This window comes from Stegostoma tigrinum, chromosome 11, assembly GCF_030684315.1.
Source record: "Stegostoma tigrinum isolate sSteTig4 chromosome 11, sSteTig4.hap1, whole genome shotgun sequence".
Lineage (NCBI taxonomy): Eukaryota > Metazoa > Chordata > Chondrichthyes > Orectolobiformes > Stegostomatidae > Stegostoma > Stegostoma tigrinum.
This window is the reverse complement of record NC_081364.1, coordinates 88,509,951-88,533,824: the sequence shown is the minus strand read 5'-3', so window position 1 is coordinate 88,533,824 and position 23,874 is coordinate 88,509,951.

The window sequence follows — 23,874 nt, the reverse complement described above, 5'->3', positions numbered from 1 at the left end:
GTGAACTGTGGCGCAGGGCACCGAGTGAAGTGTGGCGCAGGGCACCGAGTGAACTGTGGCGCAGGGCACCGAGTAAACTGTGGCGCAGGGCACCGAGTGAACTGTGGCGCAGGGCACCGAGTGAACTGTGCATCAGGGCACCGGGTGAACTGTGGCGCAGGGCACCGGGTTAACTGTGGCGCAGGGCACCGAGTGAACTGTGGCGCAGGGCACCGAGTGAACTGTGGCGCAGGGCACCGAGTGAACTGTGGCGCAGGGCACCGAGTGAACTGTGGCGCAGGGCACCGAGTGAACTGTGCATCAGGCACCGGGTGAACTGTTGCGCAGGGCACCGGGTGAACTGTGGCGCAGGGCACCGGGTGAACTGTGGCGCAGGGCACTGGGTTAACTGTGGCGCAGGGTACCGAGTGAACTGTGGCGCAGGGCACCGAGTGAACTGTGCATCAGGCACCGAGTGAACTGTGGCGCAGGGCACCGGGTGAACTGTGGCGCAGGGCACCGGGTGAACTGTGGCGCAGGGCACCGGGTTAACTGTGGCGCAGGGCACCGAGTGAACTGTGCATCAGGCACCGAGTGAACTGTGGCGCAGGGCACCGAGTGAACTGTGGCGCAGGGCACCGAGTGAACTGTGCATCAGGCACCGAGTGAACTGTGGCGCAGGGCACCGAGTGAACTGTGGCGCAGGGCGCCAAGTGAACTGTGCATCAGGCACCGAGTGAACTGTGGCGCAGGGCACCGAGAGATGTGTGGCGCAGGGCACCGAATGAAGTGTGGCGCAGGGCACCGAGTGAAGTGTGGCGCAGGGCACCGAGTGAAGTGTGGCGCAGGGCACCGAGTGAAGAGTGGCGCAGGGCACCGAGTCAAGTGTGGCGCAGGGCACCGAGTGAACTGTCGCCGGGCACCGAGTGAACTGTGGCGCTGGGCACCAAGTGAACTGTGGCGCAGGGCACCGAGTGAACTGTGCATCAGGCACCGAGTGAAGTGTGGCGCAGGGCACCGAGTGAAGTGTGGCGCAGGGCACCGAGTGAAGTGTGGCGCAGGGCACCGAGTGAAGTGTGGCGCAGGGCACCGAGTGAAGTGTGGCGCAGGGCACCGAGTGAAGTGTGGCGCAGGGCACCGAGTCAAGTGTGGCGCAGGGCACCGAGTGAACTGTCGCCGGGCACCGAGTGAACTGTGGCGCAGGGCACCGAGTGAACTGTGGCGCAGGGCACCGAGTGAACTGTGCATCAGGCACCGAGTGAAGTGTGGCGCAGGGCACCGAGTGAAGTGTCGCGCAGGGGACCGAGTGAAGTGTGGCGCATGGCACCGAGTGAAGTGTGGCGCAGGGCACCGAGTGAAGTGTGGCGCAGGGCACCGAGTGAAGTGTGGCGCAGGGCACCGGGTTAACTGTGGCTCAGGGCACCGAGTGAACTGTGGCGCAGGGCACCGAGTTAACTGTGGAGCAGGGAACCGAGTGAACTGTGCATCAGGCACCGGGTGAACTGTGGCGCAGGGCACCGGGTGAACTGTGACGCAGGGCACCGATTGAACTGTGCGCAGGGCACCGAGTGAACTGTGCATCAGGCACCGAGTGAAGTGTGGCGCAGGGCACCGAGTGAAGTGTCGCGCAGGGGACCGAGTGAAGTGTGGCGCATGGCACCGAGTGAAGTGTGGCGCAGGGCACCGAGTGAAGTGTGGCGCAGGGCACCGAGTGAAGTGTGGCGCAGGGCACCGGGTTAACTGTGGCTCAGGGCACCGAGTGAACTGTGGCGCAGGGCACCGAGTTAACTGTGGAGCAGGGAACCGAGTGAACTGTGCATCAGGCACCGGGTGAACTGTGGCGCAGGGCACCGGGTGAACTGTGACGCAGGGCACCGATTGAACTGTGCGGAGGGCACCGAGTGAACTGTGGCGCAGGGCATCGAGTGAACTGTGCATCAGGCACCGAGTGAAGTGTGGCGCAGGGCACCGAGTGAAGTGTGGCGCAGGGCACCGAGTGAACTGTGGCGCAGGGCACCGAGTGAACTGTGGCGCAGGGCACCGAGTGAACTGTGGCGCAGGGCACCGAGTGAGCTGTGGCGCAGGGCACCGAGTGAACTGTGCAGCAGGCACCGAGTGAACTGTGGCGCAGGGCACCGGGTGAACTGTGGCGCAGAGTTCCGAGTGAACTGTGGCGCAGGGCACCGAGTGAAGTGTGGCGCAGGGCAACGAATGAACTGTGCATCAGTCACCGAGTGAACTGTGGCGCAGGGCACCGTGTGAACTGTGGCGCAGGGCACCGGGTGAACTGTGGCGCAGGGCACCGAGTGAACTGTGCATCAGGCCACCGGGTGAACTGTGGCGCAGGGCACCGGGTTAACTGTGGCGCAGGGCACCGAGTGAACTGTGGCACAGGGCACCGAGTGAACTGTGGCGCAGGGCACCGGGTGAACTGTGGCGCAGGGCACCGAGTGAACTGTGCATCAGGGCAACGGGTCAACTGTGGCGCAGGGCACCGAGTGAACTGTGGCGGAGGGCACCGAGTGAACTGTGGCGCAGGGAACCGAGTGAACTGTGGCGCAGGGCACCGAGTGAACTGTGGCGCAGGGCACCGAGTGAACTGTGGCGCAGGGCACCGAGTAAACTGTGGCGCAGGGCACCGAGTGAACTGTGGCGCAGGGCACCGAGTGAACTGTGCATCAGGGCACCGGGTGAACTGTGGCGCAGGGCACCGGGTTAACTGTGGCGCAGGGCACCGAGTGAACAGTGGCGCAGGGCACCGAGTGAACTGTGGCGCAGGGCACCGAGTGAACTGTGGCGCAGGGCACCGAGTGAACTGTGGCGCAGGGCACCGAGTAAACTGTGGCGCAGGGCACCGAGTGAACTGTGGCGCAGGGCACCGAGTGAACTGTGCATCAGGGCACCGGGTGAACTGTGGCGCAGGGCACCGGGTTAACTGTGGCGCAGGGCACCGAGTGAACAGTGGCGCAGGGCACCGAGTGAACTGTGGCGCAGGGCACCGGGTGAACTGTGGCGCAGGGCACCGGGTTAACTGTGGCGCAGGGCACCGAGTGAACTGTGCATCAGGCACCGAGTGAACTGTGGCGCAGGGCACCGAGTGAACTGTGGCGCAGGGCACCGAGTGAAGTGTGGCGCAGGGCACCGAGTGAAGTGTGGCGCAGGGCACCGAGTGAAGTGTGGCGCAGGGCACCGAGTGAACTGTGGCGCAGCGCACCGAGTGAACTGTGGCGCAGGGCACCGAGTGAACTGTGGCGCAGGGCACCGAGGGAACTGTGGCGCAGGGCACCGGATGAACTGTGCATCAGGCACCGAGTGAACTGTGGCGCAGGGAACCGGGTGAACTGTGGCGCAGGGCAGAGGGTGAACTGTGCATCAGGCACCGAGTGAAGTGTGGCGCAGGGCACCGAGTGAAGTGCGGCGCAGGGCACCGAGTGAACTGTGGAGCAGGGCACCGAGTGAAGTGTGGCGCAGGGCACCGAGTGAAGTGTGGGGCAGGGCACCGAGTGAAGTGTGGCGCAGGGCACCGAGTGAACTGTGGAGCAGGGCACCGAGTGAATTGTGGCGCAGGGCACCGAGTGAACTGTGGCGCAGGGCACCGGGTTAACTGTGGCTCAGGGCACCGAGTGAACTGTGGCGCAGGGCACCGAGTGAACTGTGGAGCAGGGCACCGAGTGAACTGTGCATCAGGCACCGGGTGAACTGTGGCGCATGGCACCGGGTGAACTGTGGCGCAGGGCACCGAGTGAACTGTGTCGCAGGGCACCGAGTGAACTGTGCATCAGGCACCGAGTGAACTGTGGCGCAGGGCACCGGGTGAACTGTGGCGCAGGGCACCGAGTGAACTGTGCATCAGGCACCGAGTGAACTGTGGCGCAGGGCACCGGGTTAACTGTGGCGCAGGGCACCGAGTGAACTGTGGCGCAGGGCACCGAGTGAACTGTGCATCAGGCACCGAGTGAAGTGTGGCGCAGGGCACCGAGTGAAGTGTGGCGCAGGGCACCGAGTGAAGTGTGCCGCAGGGCACCGAGTGAAGTGTGACGCAGGGCACCGAGTGAAGTGTGGCGCAGGGCAACGAGTGAAGTGTGGCGCAGGGCACCGAGTGAAGTGTGGCTCAGGGCACCGGGTGAACTGTGGCGCAGGGCACCGGGTGAACTGTGGTGCAGGGCACCGGGTGAACTGTGGCGCAGGGCACCGTGTGAACTGTTCGTCAGGCACCGAGTGAACTGTGGCGCAGGGCACCGAGTGAACTGTGGCGCAGGGCACCGAGTTAACTGTGGCGCAGGGCACCGGGTTAACTGTGGCGCAGGGCACCGGGTTAACTGTGGCGCAGGGCACCGAGTGAACTGTGGCGCAGGGCACCGGGTTAACTTTGGCGCAGGGCACCGAGTCAACTGTGGCGCAGGGCACCGAGTGAACTGTGGCGCAGGGCACCGAGTGAACTGTGGCACAGGGCACCGAGTGAGCTGTGGCGCAGGGCACCGAGAGAGCTGTGGCGCAGGGCACCGGGTGAACTGTGGCGCAGGGCACCGGGTGAACTGTGGCGCAGGGCACCGGGTGAACTGTGCATCAGGCACTGAGTGAACTGTGGCGCAGGGCACCGGGTGAACTGTGGCGCAGGGCACCGGGTGAACTGTGGCGCAGGGCACCGGGTGAACTGTGCATCAGGCACTGAGTGAACTGTGGCGCAGGGCACCGGGTGAACTGTTGCGCAGGGCACCGAGTGAACTGTGCATCAGGCACCGGGTGAACTGTGGCGCAGGGCACCGGGTGAACTGTGGCGCAAGGCACCGAGTGAACTGTGGCGCAGGGAACCGAGTGAACTGTGCATCAGGCACCGAGTGAACTGTGGCGCAGGGCAACGGGTGAACTGTGGCGCAGGGCACCGAGTGAACTATGCATCAGGCACCGAGTGAACTGTGGCGCAGGGCACCGAGTGAACTGTGGCGCAGGGCACCGAGTGATCTGTGCATCAGGCACCGAGTGAACTGTGGCGCAGGGTACCGGGTGAACTGTGGCGCAGGGCACCGGGTGAACTGTGGCGCAGGGCACCGAGTGAACTGCGGCGCAGGGCACCGAGTGAACTGCGGCGCAGGGCAGCGAGTGAACTGTGGCGCAGGGCACCGGGTGAACTGTGGCGCAGGGCACCGAGTGAACTGTGGCGCAGGGCCCCGAGTGAACTGTGCATCAGGCACCGAGTGAACTGTGGCGCAGGGCACCGAGTGAACTGTGCATCAGGCACCGAGTGAACTGTGGCGCAGGGTACCGGGTGAACTGTGGCGCAGGGCAACGGGTGAACTGTGGCGCAGGGCACCGAGTGAACTGTGCATCAGGCACCGAGTGAACTGTGGCGCAGGGCACCGAGTGAACTGTGGCGCAGGGCACCGAGTGAACTGTGGCGCAGGGCACCGAGTGAACTGTGCATCAGGCACCGAGTGAACTGTGGCGCAGGGCACCGGGTGAACTGTGGCGCAGGGCACCGAGTGAACTGTGGCGCAGGGCACCGAGTGAACTGTGGCGCAGGGCACCGAGTGAACTGTGGCGCAGGGCACCGAGTGAACTGTGCATCAGGCACCGAGTGAACTGTGGCGCAGGACACCGGGTGAACTGTGGCGCAGGGCACAGGGTGAAGTGTGGCGCAGGGCACAGAGTGAAGTGTGGCGCAGGGCACCGAGTGAAGTGTGGCGCAGGGCACCGAGTGAAGTGTGGTGCAGGGCACCGAGTGAAGTGTGGCGCAGGGCACCGAGTGATGTGTGGCGCAGGGCACCGAGGGAACTGTGGCGCAGGGCACCAGGTGAACTGTGCATCAGGCACCGAGTGAACTGGGGCGCAGGGCACCGGGTTAACTGTGGCGCAGGGCACCCAGTGAACTGTGGCGCAGGGCTCCGAGTGAACTGTGGCGCAGGGCACCGAGTGAAGTGTGGCGCAGTGCAACGAGTGAACTGTGCATCAGTCACCGAGTGAACTGTGGCGCAGGGCACCGTGTGAACTGTGGCGCAGGGCACCGAGTGAACTGTGGCGCAGGGCACCGAGTGAACTGTGCATCAGGCCACCGGGTGAACTGTGGCGCAGGGCACCGGGTTAACTGTGGCGCAGGGCACCGAGTGAACTGTGGCACAGGGCACCGAGTGAACTGTGGCGCAGGGCACCGGGTGAACTGTGGCGCAGGGCACCGAGTGAACTGTGCATCCGGGCAACGGGTCAACTGTGGCGCAGGGCACCGAGTGAACTGTTGCGGAGGGCACCGAGTGAACTGTGGCGCAGGGCACCGAGTGAACTGTGGCGCAGGGCACCGAGTGAAGTGTGGCGCAGGGCACCGAGTGAACTGTGGCGCAGGGCACCGAGTAAACTGTGGCGCAGGGCACCGAGTGAACTGTGGCGCAGGGCACCGAGTGAACTGTGCATCAGGGCACCGGGTGAACTGTGGCGCAGGGCACCGGGTTAACTGTGGCGCAGGGCACCGAGTGAACTGTGGCGCAGGGCACCGAGTGAACTGTGGCGCAGGGCACCGAGTGAACTGTGGCGCAGGGCACCGAGTGAACTGTGGCGCAGGGCACCGAGTGAACTGTGCATCAGGCACCGGGTGAACTGTTGCGCAGGGCACCGGGTGAACTGTGGCGCAGGGCACCGGGTGAACTGTGGCGCAGGGCACTGGGTTAACTGTGGCGCAGGGTACCGAGTGAACTGTGGCGCAGGGCACCGAGTGAACTGTGCATCAGGCACCGAGTGAACTGTGGCGCAGGGCACCGGGTGAACTGTGGCGCAGGGCACCGGGTGAACTGTGGCGCAGGGCACCGGGTTAACTGTGGCGCAGGGCACCGAGTGAACTGTGCATCAGGCACCGAGTGAACTGTGGCGCAGGGCTCCGAGTGAACTGTGGCGCAGGGCACCGAGTGAACTGTGCATCAGGCACCGAGTGAACTGTGGCGCAGGGCACCGAGTGAACTGTGGCGCAGGGCGCCGAGTGAACTGTGCATCAGGCACCGAGTGAACTGTGGCGCAGGGCACCGAGAGATGTGTGGCGCAGGGCACCGAATGAAGTGTGGCGCAGGGCACCGAGTGAAGTGTGGCGCAGGGCACCGAGTGAAGTGTGGCGCAGGGCACCGAGTGAAGAGTGGCGCAGGGCACCGAGTCAAGTGTGGCGCAGGGCACCGAGTGAACTGTCGCCGGGCACCGAGTGAACTGTGGCGCTGGGCACCAAGTGAACTGTGGCGCAGGGCACCGAGTGAACTGTGCATCAGGCACCGAGTGAAGTGTGGCGCAGGGCACCGAGTGAAGTGTGGCGCAGGGCACCGAGTGAAGTGTGGCGCAGGGCACCGAGTGAAGTGTGGCGCAGGGCACCGAGTGAAGTGTGGCGCAGGGCACCGAGTGAAGTGTGGCGCAGGGCACCGAGTCAAGTGTGGCGCAGGGCACCGAGTGAACTGTCGCCGGGCACCGAGTGAACTGTGGCGCAGGGCACCGAGTGAACTGTGGCGCAGGGCACCGAGTGAACTGTGCATCAGGCACCGAGTGAAGTGTGGCGCAGGGCACCGAGTGAAGTGTCGCGCAGGGGACCGAGTGAAGTGTGGCGCATGGCACCGAGTGAAGTGTGGCGCAGGGCACCGAGTGAAGTGTGGCGCAGGGCACCGAGTGAAGTGTGGCGCAGGGCACCGGGTTAACTGTGGCTCAGGGCACCGAGTGAACTGTGGCGCAGGGCACCGAGTTAACTGTGGAGCAGGGAACCGAGTGAACTGTGCATCAGGCACCGGGTGAACTGTGGCGCAGGGCACCGGGTGAACTGTGACGCAGGGCACCGATTGAACTGTGCGCAGGGCACCGAGTGAACTGTGCATCAGGCACCGAGTGAAGTGTGGCGCAGGGCACCGAGTGAAGTGTCGCGCAGGGGACCGAGTGAAGTGTGGCGCATGGCACCGAGTGAAGTGTGGCGCAGGGCACCGAGTGAAGTGTGGCGCAGGGCACCGAGTGAAGTGTGGCGCAGGGCACCGGGTTAACTGTGGCTCAGGGCACCGAGTGAACTGTGGCGCAGGGCACCGAGTTAACTGTGGAGCAGGGAACCGAGTGAACTGTGCATCAGGCACCGGGTGAACTGTGGCGCAGGGCACCGGGTGAACTGTGACGCAGGGCACCGATTGAACTGTGCGCAGGGCACCGAGTGAACTGTGGCGCAGGGCATCGAGTGAACTGTGCATCAGGCACCGAGTGAAGTGTGGCGCAGGGCACCGAGTGAAGTGTGGCGCAGGGCACCGAGTGAACTGTGGCGCAGGGCACCGAGTGAACTGTGGCGCAGGGCACCGAGTGAACTGTGGCGCAGGGCACCGAGTGAGCTGTGGCGCAGGGCACCGAGTGAACTGTGCAGCAGGCACCGAGTGAACTGTGGCGCAGGGCACCGGGTGAACTTTGGCGCAGAGTTCCGAGTGAACTGTGGCGCAGGGCACCGAGTGAAGTGTGGCGCAGGGCAACGAATGAACTGTGCATCAGTCACCGAGTGAACTGTGGCGCAGGGCACCGTGTGAACTGTGGCGCAGGGCACCGGGTGAACTGTGGCGCAGGGCACCGAGTGAACTGTGCATCAGGCCACCGGGTGAACTGTGGCGCAGGGCACCGGGTTAACTGTGGCGCAGGGCACCGAGTGAAATGTGGCACAGGGCACCGAGTGAACTGTGGCGCAGGGCACCGGGTGAACTGTGGCGCAGGGCACCGAGTGAACTGTGCATCAGGGCAACGGGTCAACTGTGGCGCAGGGCACCGAGTGAACTGTGGCGGAGGGCACCGAGTGAACTGTGGCGCAGGGAACCGAGTGAACTGTGGCGCAGGGCACCGAGTGAACTGTGGCGCAGGGCACCGAGTGAACTGTGGCGCAGGGCACCGAGTAAACTGTGGCGCAGGGCACCGAGTGAACTGTGGCGCAGGGCACCGAGTGAACTGTGCATCAGGGCACCGGGTGAACTGTGGCGCAGGGCACCGGGTTAACTGTGGCGCAGGGCACCGAGTGAACAGTGGCGCAGGGCACCGAGTGAACTGTGGCGCAGGGCACCGAGTGAACTGTGGCGCAGGGCACCGAGTGAACTGTGCATCAGGCACCGGGTGAACTGTGGCGCAGGGCACCGGGTGAACTGTGGCGCAGGGCACCGGGTGAACTGTGGCGCAGGGCACCGGGTTAACTGTGGCGCAGGGCACCGAGTGAACTGTGCATCAGGCACCGAGTGAACTGTGGCGCAGGGCACCGAGTGAACTGTGGCGCAGGGCACCGAGTGAACTGTGCATCAGGCACCGAGTGAACTGTGGCGCAGGGCACCGAGTGAACTGTGGCGCAGGGCGCCGAGTGAACTGTGCATCAGGCACCGAGTGAACTGTGGCGCAGGGCACCGAGAGATGTGTGGCGCAGGGCAGCGAGTGAAGTGTGGCGCAGGGCACCGAGTCAAGTGTGGCGCAGGGCACCGAGTGAACTGTCGCCGGGCACCGAGTGAACTGTGGCGCAGGGCACCAAGTGAACTGTGGCGCAGGGCACCATGTGAACTGTGCATCAGGCACCGAGTGAAGTGTGGCGCAGGGCACCGAGTGAAGTGTGGCGCAGGGCACCGAGTGAAGTGTGGCGCAGGGCACCGAGTGAAGTGTGGCGCAGGGCACCGAGTGAAGTGTGGCGCAGGGCACCGAGTCAAGTGTGGCGCAGGGCACCGAGTGAACTGTCGCCGGGCACCGAGTGAACTGTGGCGCAGGGCACCGAGTGAACTGTGGCGCAGGGCACCGAGTGAACTGTGCATCAGGCACCGAGTGAACTGTGGCGCAGGGCACCGAGTGAAGTGTGGCGCAGGGCACCGAGTGAAGTGTGGCGCAGGGCACCGAGTGAAGTGTGGCGCAGGGCACCGAGTGAAGTGTGGCGCAGGGCACCGGGTTAACTGTGGCTCAGGGCACCGAGTGAACTGTGGCGCAGGGCACCGAGTGAACTGTGGAGCAGGGAACCGAGTGAACTGTGCATCAGGCACCGGGTGAACTGTGGCGCAGGGCACCGGGTGAACTGTGAGGCAGGGCACCGAGTGAACTGTGGAGCAGGGCACCGAGTGAACTGTGGCGCAGGGCATCGAGTGAACTGTGCATCAGGGCACCGGGTGAACTGTGGCGCAGGGCACCGGGTTAACTGTGGCGCAGGGCACCGAGTGAACTGTGGCGCAGGGCACCGAGTGAACTGTGGCGCAGGGCACCGAGTGAACTGTGCATCAGGCACCGAGTGAACTGTGGCGCAGGGCACCGGGTGAACTGTGGCGCAGGGCACCGGGTTAACTGTGGCGCAGGGCACCGAGTGAACTGTGCATCAGGCACCGAGTGAACTGTGGCGCAGGGCACCGAGTGAACTGTGGCGCAGGGCACCGAGTGAACTGTGGCGCAGGGCACCGAGTGAACTGTGCATCAGGGCACCGGGTGAACTGTGGCGCAGGGCACCGGGTTAACTGTGGCGCAGGGCACCGAGTGAACTGTGGCGCAGGGCACCGAGTGAACTGTGGCGCAGGGCACCGAGTGAACTGTGGCGCAGGGCACCGAGTGAACTGTGCATCAGGGCAACGGGTCAACTGTGGCGCAGGGCACCGAGTGAACTGTGGCGGAGGGCACCGAGTGAACTGTGGCGCAGGGAACCGAGTGAACTGTGGCGCAGGGCACCGAGTGAACTGTGGCGCAGGGCACCGAGTGAACTGTGGCGCAGGGCACCGAGTAAACTGTGGCGCAGGGCACCGAGTGAACTGTGGCGCAGGGCACCGAGTGAACTGTGCATCAGGGCAACGGGTCAACTGTGGCGCAGGGCACCGAGTGAACTGTGGCGGAGGGCACCGAGTGAACTGTGGCGCAGGGAACCGAGTGAACTGTGGCGCAGGGCACCGAGTGAACTGTGGCGCAGGGCACCGAGTGAACTGTGGCGCAGGGCACCGAGTAAACTGTGGCGCAGGGCACCGAGTGAACTGTGGCGCAGGGCACCGAGTGAACTGTGCATCAGGGCACCGGGTGAACTGTGGCGCAGGGCACCGGGTTAACTGTGGCGCAGGGCACCGAGTGAACTGTGGCGCAGGGCACCGAGTGAACTGTGGCGCAGGGCACCGAGTGAACTGTGGCGCAGGGCACCGAGTGAACTGTGCATCAGGCACCGGGTTAACTGTGGCGCAGGGCACCGGGTGAACTGTGGCGCAGGGCACCGGGTGAACTGTGGCGCAGGGCACCGGGTTAACTGTGGCGCAGGGCACCGAGTGAACTGTGCATCAGGCACCGAGTGAACTGTGGCGCAGGGCACCGAGTGAACTGTGGCGCAGGGCACCGAGTGAACTGTGCATCAGGCACCGAGTGAACTGTGGCGCAGGGCACCGAGTGAACTGTGGCGCAGGGCGCCGAGTGAACTGTGCATCAGGCACCGAGTGAACTGTGGCGCAGGGCACCGAGAGATGTGTGGCGCAGGGCACCGAGTGAAGTGTGGTGCATGGCACCGAGTGAAGTGTGGCGCAGGGCACCGAGTGAAGTGTGGCGCAGGGCACCGAGTCAAGTGTGGCGCAGGGCACCGAGTGAACTGTCGCCGGGCACCGAGTGAACTGTGGCGCAGGGCACCAAGTGAACTGTGGCGCAGGGCACCATGTGAACTGTGCATCAGGCACCGAGTGAAGTGTGCCGCAGGGCACCGAGTGAAGTGTGGCGCAGGGCACCGAGTGAAGTGTGGCGCAGGGCACCGAGTGAAGTGTGGCGCAGGGCACCGAGTGAAGTGTGGCGCAGGGCACCGAGTCAAGTGTGGCGCAGGGCACCGAGTGAACTGTCGCCGGGCACCGAGTGAACTGTGGCGCAGGGCACCGAGTGAACTGTGGCGCAGGGCACCGAGTGAACTGTGCATCAGGCACCGAGTGAACTGTGGCGCAGGGCACCGAGTGAAGTGTGGCGCAGGGCACCGAGTGAAGTGTGGCGCAGGGCACCGAGTGAAGTGTGGCGCAGGGCACCGGGTTAACTGTGGCTCAGGGCACCGAGTGAAGTGTGGCGCAGGGCACCGAGTTAACTGTGGAGCAGGGAACCGAGTGAACTGTGCATCAGGCACCGGGTGAACTGTGGCGCAGGGCACCGGGTGAACTGTGACGCAGGGCACCGATTGAACTGTGCGCAGGGCACCGAGTGAACTGTGGCGCAGGGCATCGAGTGAACTGTGCATCAGGGCACCGGGTGAACTGTGGCGCAGGGCACCGGGTTAACTGTGGCGCAGGGCACCGAGTGAACTGTGGCGCAGGGCACCGAGTGAACTGTGGCGCAGGGCACCGAGTGAACTGTGGCGCAGGGCACCGAGTGAGCTGTGGCGCAGGGCACCGAGTGAACTGTGCAGCAGGCACCGAGTGAACTGTGGCGCAGGGCACCGGGTGAACTGTGGCGCAGAGTTCCGAGTGAACTGTGGCGCAGGGCACCGAGTGAAGTGTGGCGCAGGGCAACGAGTGAACTGTGCATCAGTCACCGAGTGAACTGTGGCGCAGGGCACCGAGTGAACTGTGCATCAGGGCAACGGGTCAACTGTGGCGCAGGGCACCGAGTGAACTGTGGCGGAGGGCACCGAGTGAACTGTGGCGCAGGGAACCGAGTGAACTGTGGCGCAGGGCACCGAGTGAACTGTGGCGCAGGGCACCGAGTGAACTGTGGCGCAGGGCACCGAGTAAACTGTGGCGCAGGGCACCGAGTGAACTGTGGCGCAGGGCACCGAGTGAACTGTGCATTAGGGCACCGGGTGAACTGTGGCGCAGGGCACCGGGTTAACTGTGGCGCAGGGCACCGAGTGAACTGTGGCGCAGGGCACCGAGTGAACTGTGGCGCAGGGCACCGAGTGAACTGTGGCGCAGGGCACCGAGTGAACTGTGCATCAGGCACCGGGTAAACTGTGGCGCAGGGCACCGGGTGAACTGTGGCGCAGGGCACCGGGTGAACTGTGGCGCAGGGCACCGGGTTAACTGTGGCGCAGGGCACCGAGTGAACTGTGCATCAGGCACCGAGTGAACTGTGGCGCAGGGCACCGAGTGAACTGTGGCGCAGGGCACCGAGTGAACTGTGCATCAGGCACCGAGTGAACTGTGGCGCAGGGCACCGAGTGAACTGTGGCGCAGGGCGCCGAGTGAACTGTGCATCAGGCACCGAGTGAACTGTGGCGCAGGGCACCGAGAGATGTGTGGCGCAGGGCACCGAGTGAAGTGTGGTGCATGGCACCGAGTGAAGTGTGGCGCAGGGCACCGAGTGAAGTGTGGCGCAGGGCACCGAGTCAAGTGTGGCGCAGGGCACCGAGTGAACTGTCGCCGGGCACCGAGTGAACTGTGGCGCAGGGCACCAAGTGAACTGTGGCGCAGGGCACCATGTGAACTGTGCATCAGGCACCGAGTGAAGTGTGGCGCAGGGCACCGAGTGAAGTGTGGCGCAGGGCACCGAGTGAAGTGTGGCGCAGGGCACCGAGTGAAGTGTGGCGCAGGGCACCGAGTGAAGTGTGGCGCAGGGCACCGAGTCAAGTGTGGCGCAGGGCACCGAGTGAACTGTCGCCGGGCACCGAGTGAACTGTGGCGCAGGGCACCGAGTGAACTGTGGCGCAGGGCACCGAGTGAACTGTGCATCAGGCACCGAGTGAACTGTGGCGCAGGGCACCGAGTGAAGTGTGGCGCAGGGCACCGAGTGAAGTGGGGCGCAGGGCACCGAGTGAAGTGTGGCGCAGGGCACCGAGTGAAGTGTGGCGCAGGGCACCGGGTTAACTGTGGCTCAGGGCACCGAGTGAACTGTGGCGCAGGGCACCGAGTGAACTGTGGAGCAGGGAACCGAGTGAACTGTGCATCAGGCACCGGGTGAACTGTGGCGCAGGGCACCGGGTGAACTGTGAGGCAGGGCACCGAGTGAACTGTGGCGCAGGGCACCGAGTGAACTGTGGCGCAGGGCATCGAGTGAACTGTCCATCATGGCACCGGGTGAACTGTGGCGCAGGGCACCGGGTTAACTGTGGCGCAGGGCACCGAGTGAACTGTGGCGCAGGGCACCGAGTGAACTGTGGCGCAGGGCACCGAGTGAACTGTGCATCAGGCACCGAGTGAACTGTGGCGCAGGGCACCGGGTGAACTGTGGCGCAGGGCACCGGGTTAACTGTGGCGCAGGGCACCGAGTGAACTGTGCATCAGGCACCGAGTGAACTGTGGCGCAGGGCACCGAGTGAACTGTGGCACAGGGCACCGAGTGAACTGTGGCGCAGGGCACCGAGTGAAGTGTGGCGCAGGGCACCGAGTGAAGTGTGGCGCAGGGCACCGAGTGAAGTGTGGCGCAGGGCACCGAGTGAACTGTGGCGCAGCGCACCGAGTGAACTGTGGCGCAGGGCACCGAGTGAACTGTGGCGCAGGGCACCGAGGGAACTGTGGCGCAGGGCACCGTTAGAACTGTGCATCAGGCACCGAGTGAACTGTTGCGCAGGGCACCGGGTGAACTGTGGCGCAGGGCACAGGGTGAACTGTGCATCAGGCACCGAGTGAAGTGTGGCGCAGGGCACCGAGTGAAGTGTGGCGCAGGGCACCGAGTGAACTGTGGAGCTGGGCACCGAGTGAAGTGTGGCGCAGGGCACCGAGTGAAGTGTGGGGCACGGCACCGAGTGAAGTGTGGCGCAGGGCACCGAGTGAACTGTGGAGCAGGGCACCGAGTGAACTGTGGCGCAGGGCACCGAGTGAACTGTGGCGCAGGGCACCGGGTTAACTGTGGCTCAGGGCACCGAGTGAACTGTGGCGCAGGGCACCGAGTGAACTGTGGAGCAGGGCAACGAGTGAACTGTGCATCAGGCACCGGGTGAACTGTGGCGCATGGCACCGGGTGAACTGTGGCGCAGGGCACCGAGTGAACTGTGTCGCAGGGCACCGAGTGAACTGTGGCGCAGGGCACCGAGTGAACTGTGCATCAGGGCACCGGGTGAACTGTGGCGCAGGGCACCGGGTTAACTGTGGTGCAGGGCACCGAGTGAACTGTGGCGCAGGGCACCGAGTGAACTGTGGCGCAGGGCACCGAGTGAACTGTGCATCAGGCACCGAGTGAACTGTGGCGCAGGGCACCGGGTGAACTGTGGCGCAGGGCACCGAGTGAACTGTGCGTCAGGCACCGAGTGAACTGTGGCGCAGGGCACCGGGTTAACTGTGGCGCAGGGCACCGAGTGAACTGTGGCGCAGTTCACCGAGTGAACTGTGCATCAGGCACCGAGTGAAGTGTGGCGCAGGGCACCGAGTGAAGTGTGGCCCAGGGCAGTGAGTGAAGTGTGCCGCAGGGCACTGAGTGAAGTGTGACGCAGGGCACCGAGTGAAGTGTGGCGCAGGGCACCGAGTGAAGTGTGGCGCAGGGCACCGAGTGAAGTGTGGCGCAGGGCACCGGGTGAACTGTGGCGCAGGGCACCGGGTGAACTGTGGCGCAGGGCATCGGGTGAACTGTGGCGCAGGGCACCGTGTGAACTGTGCTTTAGGCACCGAGTGAACTGTGGCGCAGGGCACCGGGTTAACTGTGGCGCAGGGCACCGAGTGAAGTGTGGCGCAGCGCACCGAGTGAAGTGTGGCGCAGCGCACCGAGTGAACTGTGGCGCAGCGCACCGAGTGAACTGTGGCGCAGGGCTCCGAGTGAACTGTGCATCAGGCACCGGGTGAACTGCGGCGCAGGGCTCCGGGTTAACTGTGGCGCAGGGCACCGAGTGAACTGTGGCGCAGGGCTCCGGGTTAACTGTGGCGCAGGGCACCGGGTTAACTGTGGCGCAGGGCACCGAGTGAACTGTGGCGCAGGGCACCGAGTGAACTGTGGCGCAGGGCACCGGGTTAACTGTGGCGCAGGGCACCGGGTTAACTGTGGCGCAGGGCACCGAGTGAACTGTGGCGCAGGGCACCGGGTTAAGTGTGGCGCAGGGCACCGAGTGAACTGTGGCGCAGGGCACCGAGTGAACTGTGGCGCAGGGCACCGAGTGAACTGTGGCGCAGGGCACCGAGTGAGCTGTGGCGCAGGGCACCGAGTGAACTGTGCAGCAGGCACCGAGTGAACTGTGGCGCAGGGCACCGGGTGAACTGTGCATCAGGCACCGAGTGAACTGTGGCGCAGGGCACCGGGTGAACTGTGCATCAGGCACCGAGTGAACTGTGGCGCAGGGCACCGGGTGAACTGTGGCGCAGGGCACCGAGTGAACTGTGGCGCTGGGCACCGAGTGAACTGTGGCGCAGGGTACCGGGTGAACTGTGGCGCAGGGCAACGGGTGAACTGTGGCGCAGGGCACCGAGTGAACTGTGGCGCAGGGCACCGAGAGAACTCTGGCGCAGGGCACCGAGTGAACTGTGCATCAGGCACCGAGTGAACTGTGGCGCAGGGAACCGGGTGAACTGTGGCGCAGGGCACCGAGTGAACTGTGGCGCAGGGCACCGAGTGAACTGTGCATCAGGCATCGAGTGAATGGTGGCGCAGGGCACCGAGTGAACTGTTGCGCAGGGCACCGAGTGAACTGTGGCGCAGGGCACCGTGTGAACTGTGCATCAGGCACTGAGTGAACTGTGGCGCAGGACACCGGGTGAACTGTGGCGCAGGGGACAGGGTGAAGTGTGGCGCAGGGCACCGAGTGAAGTGTGGCGCAGGGCACCGAGTGAAGTGTGGCGCAGGGCACCGAGGGAACTGCGGCGCAGGGCACCGGGTGAACTGTGCATCAGGCACCGAGTGAACTGTGGCGCAGGGCACCGGGTTAACTGTGGCGCAGGGCACCCATTGAACTGTGGCGCTGGGCACCGAGTGAACTGTGGCGCAGGGCACCGAGTGAACTGTGCATCATGCACCGAGTGAACTGTGGCGCAGGGCACCGAGTGAACTGTGGCGCAGGGCACCGAGTGAAGTGTGGCGCAGGGCACCGAGTGAACTGTGCATCAGTCAGCGAGTGAACTGTGGCGCAGGGCACCGAGTGAACTGTGGCGCAGGGCACCGAGTGAACTGTGGCGCAGGGCACCGAGTGAACTGTGGCGCAGGGCACCGAGTGAACTGTGCATCAGGGCACCGGGTGAACTGTGGCGCAGGGCACCGGGTAAACTGTGGCGCAGGGCACACAGTGAACTGTGGCACAGAGCACCGAGTGAACTGTGGCGCAGGGCATCGAGTGAACTGTGGCGCAGGGCACCGAGTGAACTGTGCATCAGGGCACCGTCTCAACTGTTGCGCAGGGCACCGAGTGAACTGTGGCGGAGGGCACCGAGTGAACTGTGGCGCAGGGCACCGAGTGAACTGTGGCGCAGGGCATCGAGTGAACTGTGGCGCAGGGCAGCGAGTGAACTGTGGCTCAGGGCACCGGGTTAACTGTGGCGCAGGGCACCGTGTTAACTGTGGCGCAGGGCACCGAGTGAACTGTGGAGCAGGGCACCGGGTTAACTGTGGCGCAGGGCACCGAGTGAACTGTGGCGCAGGGCACCGAGTGAACTGTGGCGCAGGGCACCGAGTGAACTGTGGCGCAGGGCACCGAGTGAACTGTGCAGCAGGCACCGAGTGAACTGTGGCGCAGGGCACCGGGGGAACTGTGCATCAGGCACCGATTGAACTGTGGCGCAGGGCACCGAGTGATCTGTGGCGCAGGGCACCGGGTGAACTGTGGCGCAGGGCACCGAGTGAACTGTGGCGCAGGGCACCGAATGAACTGTGCATCAGGCACCGAGTGAACTGTGGCGCAGGGCACCGTGTGAACTGTGCATCAGGCACCGAGTGAACTGTGGCGCAGGGTACCGGGTGAACTGTGGCGCAGGGCAACGGGTGAACTGTGGCGCAGGGCACCGAGTGAACTGTGCATCAGGCACCGAGTGAACTGTGGCGCAGGGCACCGAGTGAACTGTTGCGCAGGGCACCGAGTGAACTGTGGCGCAGGGCACTGAGTGAACTGTGCATCAGGCACCGAGTGAACTGTGGCGCAGGGTACCGGGTGAACTGTGGCGCAGGGCACCGGGTGAACTGTGGCGCAGGGCACCGAGTGAACTGTGCATCAGGCACCGAGTGAACGGTGGCGCAGGGCACCGAGTGAACTGTGGCGCAGTGCACCGAGTGAACTGTGGCGCAGGGCACCGAGTGAACTGTGCATCAGGCACCGAGTGAACTGTGGCGCAGGACACCGGGTGAACTGTGGCGCAGGGCACAGGGTGAAGTGTGGCGCAGGGCACCGAGTGAAGTGTGGCGCAGGGCACCGAGTGAAGTGTGGCGCAGGGCACCGAGTGAAGTGTGGCGCAGGGCACCGAGTGATGTGTGGCGCAGGGCACCGGGTGAACTGTGCATCAGGCACCGAGTGAACTGTGGCGCAGGGCACCGGGTTAACTGTGGCGCAGGGCACCCAGTGAACTGTGGCGCTGGGCACCGAGTGAACTGTGGCGCAGGGCTACGAGTGAACTGTGCATCAGGCACCGAGTGAACTGTGGCGCAGGGCACCGAGTGAACTGTGGCGCAGGGCACCGAGTGAAGTGTGGCGCAGGGCACCGAGTGAAGTGTGGCGCAGGGCACCGAGTGAACTGTGCATCAGGCACCGAGTGAACTGTGGCGCAGGGCACCGAGTGAACTGTGGCGCAGGGCACCGAATGAACTGTGCATCAGGCACCGAGTGAACTGTGGCGCAGGGCACCGTGTGAACTGTGCATCAGGCACCGAGTGAACTGTGGCGCAGGGTACCGGGTGAACTGTGGCGCAGGGCAACGGGTGAACTGTGGCGCAGGGCACCGAGTGAACTGTGCATCAGGCACCGAGTGAACTGTGGCGCAGGGCACCGAGTGAACTGTTGCGCAGGGCACCGAGTGAACTGTGGCGCAGGGCACCGAGTGAACTGTGCATCAGGCACCGAGTGAACTGTGGCGCAGGGTACCGGGTGAACTGTGGCGCAGGGCACCGGGTGAACTGTGGCGCAGGCCACCGAGTGAACTGTGCATCAGGCACCGAGTGAACGGTGGCGCAGGGCACCGAGTGAACTGTGGCGCAGGGCACCGAGTGAACTGTGGCGCAGGGCACCGAGTGAACTGTGCATCAGGCACCGAGTGAACTGTGGCGCAGGACACCGTGTGAACTGTGGCGCAGGGCACAGGGTGAAGTGTGGCGCAGGGCACCGAGTGAAGTGTGGCGCAGGGCACCGAGTGAAGTGTGGCGCAGGGCACCGAGTGAAGTGTGGCGCAGGGCACCGAGTGATGTGTGGCGCAGGGCACCGGGTGAACTGTGCATCAGGCACCGAGTGAACTGTGGCGCAGGGCACCGGGTTAACTGTGGCGCAGGGCACCCAGTGAACTGTGGCGCTGGGCACCGAGTGAACTGTGGCGCAGGGCTCCGAGTGAACTGTGCATCAGGCACCGAGTGAACTGTGGCGCAGGGCACCGAGTGAACTGTGGCGCAGGGCACCGAGTGAAGTGTGGCGCAGGGCACCGAGTGAAGTGTGGCGCAGGGCACCGAGTGAACTGTGCATCAGTCACCGAGTGAACTGTGGCGCAGGGCACCGAGTGAACTGTGGCGCAGGGCACCGAGTGAACTGTGGCGCAGGGCACCGAGTGAACTGTGCATCAGGGCACCGGGTGAACTGTGGCGCAGGGCACCGGGTTAACTGTGGCGCAGGGCACCGAGTGAACTGTGGCACAGGGCACCGAGTGAACTGTGGCGCAGGGCACCGGGTGAACTGTGGCGCAGGGCACCGAGTGAACTGTGCATCAGGGCACCGGGTGAACTGTGGCGCAGGGCACCGGGTTAACTGTGGCGCAGGGCACCGAGTGAACTGTGGCGCAGGGCACCGAGTGAACTGTGCATCAGGGCACCGGGTCAACTGTGGCGCAGGGCACCGAGGGAACTGTGGCGGAGGGCACCGAGTGAACTTTGGCACAGGGCACCGAGTGAACTGTGGCGCAGGGCACCGAGTGAACTGTGGCGCAGGGCACCGAGTGAACTGTGGCGCAGGGCACCGAGTGAACTGTGGCGAAGGGCACCGAGTGAACTGTGCATCAGGCACCGAGTGAACTGTGGCGCAGGGCACCGGGTGAACTGTGGCGCAGGGCACCGGGTTAACTGTGGCGCAGGGCACCGAGTGAACTGTGGCGCAGGGCACCGAGTGAACTGTGCATCAGGCACCGAGTGAACTGTGGCGCAGGGCACCGGGTGAACTGTGGCGCAGGGCACCGGGTGAACTGTGCATCAGGGCACCGGGTGAACTGTGGCGCAGGGCACCGGGTTAACTGTGGCGCAGGGCACCGAGTGAACTGTGGCGCAGGGCACCGAGTGAACTGTGCATCAGGGCACCGGGTCAACTGTGGCGGAGGGCACCGAGTGAACTTTGGCGCAGGGCACCGAGTGAACTGTGGCGCAGGGCACCGAGTGAACTGTGGCGCAGGGCACCGAGAGAACTGTGGCGCAGGGCACCGAGTGAACTGTGGCGCAGGGCACCGAGTGAACTGTGCATCAGGCACCGAGTGAACTGTGGCGCAGGGCACCGGGTGAACTGTTGCGGAGGGAACCGGGTTAACTGTGGCGCAGGGCACCGAGTGAACTGTGGCGCAGGGCACCGAGTGAACTGTGCATCAGGCACCGAGTGAACTGTGCCGCAGGGCACCGGGTGAACTGTGGCGCAGGGCACCGGGTGAACTGTGGCGCAGGGCACCGTGTTAACTGTGGCGCAGGGCACCAAGTGAACTGTGCATCAGGCACCGAGTGAACTGTGGCGCAGGGTACCGAGTGAACTGTGGCGCAGGGCACCGAGTGAACTGTGGCACAGGGCACCGAGTGAACTGTGGCGCAGGGCACCGAGTGAACTGTGCAACAGGCACCGAGTGAACTGTGGCGCAGGGCACCGAGTGAACTGTGGCGCAGGGCGCCGAGTGAACTGTGGCGCAGGGCACCGAGTGAACTGTGGCGCAGGGCGCCGAGTGAACTGTGCATCAGGCACCGAGTGAAGTGTGGCGCAGGGCACCGAGTGAACTGTGCATCAGGGCACCGGGTGAACTGTGGCGCAGGGCACCGAGTGAACTGTGGCGCAGGGCACCGAGTGAACTGTGCATCAGGGCACCGGGTGAACTGTGGCGCAGGGGACAGGGTGAAGTGTGGCGCAGGGCACCGAGTGAAGTGTGGCGCAGGGCACCGAGTGAAGTGTGGCGCAGGGCACCGAGTGAAGTGTGGCGCAGGGCACCGAGTGATGTGTGGCGCAGGGCACCGAGTGAACTGTGCATCAGTCACCGAGTGAACTGTGGCTCAGGGCACCGGGTTAACTGTGGCGCAGGGCACCGTGTTACCTGTGGCGCAGGGCACCGAGTGAACTGTGGAGCAGGGCACCGGGTTAACTGTGGCGCAGGGCAACGAGTGAACTGTGGCGCAGGGCACCGAGTGAACTGTGGCGCAGGGCACCGAGTGAACTGTGGCGCAGGGCACCGAGTGAACTGTGCAGCAGGCACCGAGTGAACTGTGGCGCAGGGCACCGGGGGAACTGTGCATCAGGCACCGAGTGAACTGTGGCGCAGGGCACCGAGTGAACTGTGGCGCAGGGCACCGAATGAACTGTGCATCAGGCACCGAGTGAACTGTGGCGCAGGGCACCGTGTGAACTGTGCATCAGGCACCGAGTGAACTGTGGCGCAGGGTACCGGGTGAACTGTGGCGCAGGGCAACGGGTGAACTGTGGCGCAGGGCACCGAGTGAACTGTGCATCAGGCACCGAGTGAACTGTGGCGCAGGGCACCGAGTGAACTGTTGCGCAGGGCACCGAGTGAACTGTGGCGCAGGGCACCGAGTGAAATGTGCATCAGGCACCGAGTGAACTGTGGCGCAGGGTACCGGGTGAACTGTGGCGCAGGGCACCGGGTGAACTGTGGCGCAGGCCACCGAGTGAACTGTGCATCAGGCACCGAGTGAACGGTGGCGCAGGGCACCGAGTGAACTGTGGCGCAGGGCACCGAGTGAACTGTGGCGCAGGGCACCGAGTGAACTGTGCATCAGGCACCGAGTGAACTGTGGCGCAGGACACCGTGTGAACTGTGGCGCAGGGCACAGGGTGAAGTGTGGCGCAGGGCACCGAGTGAAGTGTGGCGCAGGGCACCGAGTGAAGTGTGGCGCAGGGCACCGAGTGAAGTGTGGCGCAGGGCACCGAGTGATGTGTGGCGCAGGGCACCGGGTGAACTGTGCATCAGGCACCGAGTGAACTGTGGCGCAGGGCACCGGGTTAACTGTGGCGCAGGGCACCCAGTGAACTGTGGCGCTGGGCACCGAGTGAACTGTGGCGCAGGGCTCCGAGTGAACTGTGCATCAGGCACCGAGTGAACTGTGGCGCAGGGCACCGAGTGAACTGTGGCGCAGGGCACCGAGTGAAGTGTGGCGCAGGGCACCGAGTGAAGTGTGGCGCAGGGCACCGAGTGAACTGTGCATCAGTCACCGTGTGAACTGTGGCGCAGGGCACCGAGTGAACTGTGGCGCAGGGCACCGAGTGAACTGTGGCGCAGGGCACCGAGTGAACTGTGCATCAGGGCACCGGGTGAACTGTGGCGCAGGGCACCGGGTTAACTGTGGCGCAGGGCACCGAGTGAACTGTGGCACAGGGCACCGAGTGAACTGTGGCGCAGGGCACCGGGTGAACTGTGGCGCAGCGCACCGAGTGAACTGTGCATCAGGGCACCGGGTGAACTGTGGCGCAGGGCACCGGGTTAACTGTGGCGCAGGGCACCGAGTGAACTGTGGCGCAGGGCACCGAGTGAACTGTGCATCAGGGCACCGGGTCAACTGTGGCGCAGGGCACCGAGGGAACTGTGGCGGAGGGCACCGAGTGAACTTTGGCACAGGGCACCGAGTGAACTGTGGCGCAGGGCACCGAGTGAACTGTGCATCAGGCACCGAGTGAACTGTGGCGCAGAGCACCGAGTGAACTGTGGCGCAGGGCACCGAGTGAACTGTGCATCAGGCACCGAGTGAACTGTGGCGCAGGGCACCGGGTGAACTGTGGCGCAGGGCACCGGGTTAACTGTGGCGCAGGGCACCGAGTGAACTGTGGCGCAGGGCACCGAGTGAACTGTGCATCAGGCACCGAGTGAACTGTGGCGCAGGGCACCGGGTGAACTGTGGCGCAGGGCACCGGGTGAACTGTGCATCAGGGCACCGGGTGAACTGTGGCGCAGGGCACCGGGTTAACTGTGGCGCAGGGCAACGAGTGAACTGTGGCGCAGGGCACCGAGTGAACTGTGCATCAGGGCACCGGGTCAACTGTGGCGCAGGGCACCGAGTGAACTGTGGCGGAGGGCACCGAGTGAACTTTGGCGCAGGGCACCGAGTGAACTGTGGCGCAGGGCACCGAGTGAACTGTGGCGCAGGGCACCGAGAGAACTGTGGCGCAGGGCACCGAGTGAACTGTGGCGCAGGGCACCGAGTGAACTGTGCATCAGGCACCGAGTGAACTGTGGCGCAGGGCACCGGGTGAACTGTGGCGCAGGGCACCGGGTTAACTGTGGCGCAGGGCACCGAGTGAACTGTGGCGCAGGGCACCGAGTGAACTGTGCATCAGGCACCGAGTGAACTGTGCCGCAGGGCACCGGGTGAACTGTGGCGCAGGGCACCGGGTGAACTGTGGCGCAGGGCACCGTGTTAACTGTGGCGCAGGGCACCGAGTGAACTGTGCATCAGGCACCGAGTGAACTGTGGCGCAGGGTACCGAGTGAACTGTGGCGCAGGGCACCGAGTGAACTGTGGCACAGGGCACCGAGTGAACTGTGGCGCAGGGCACCGAGTGAACTGTGCAACAGGCACCGAGTGAACTGTGGCGCAGGGCACCGAGTGAACTGTGGCGCAGGGCGCCGAGTGAACTGTGGCGCAGGGCACCGAGTGAACTGTGGCGCAGGGCGCCGAGTGAACTGTGCATCAGGCACCGAGTGAAGTGTGGCGCAGGGCACCGAGTGAACTGTGCAT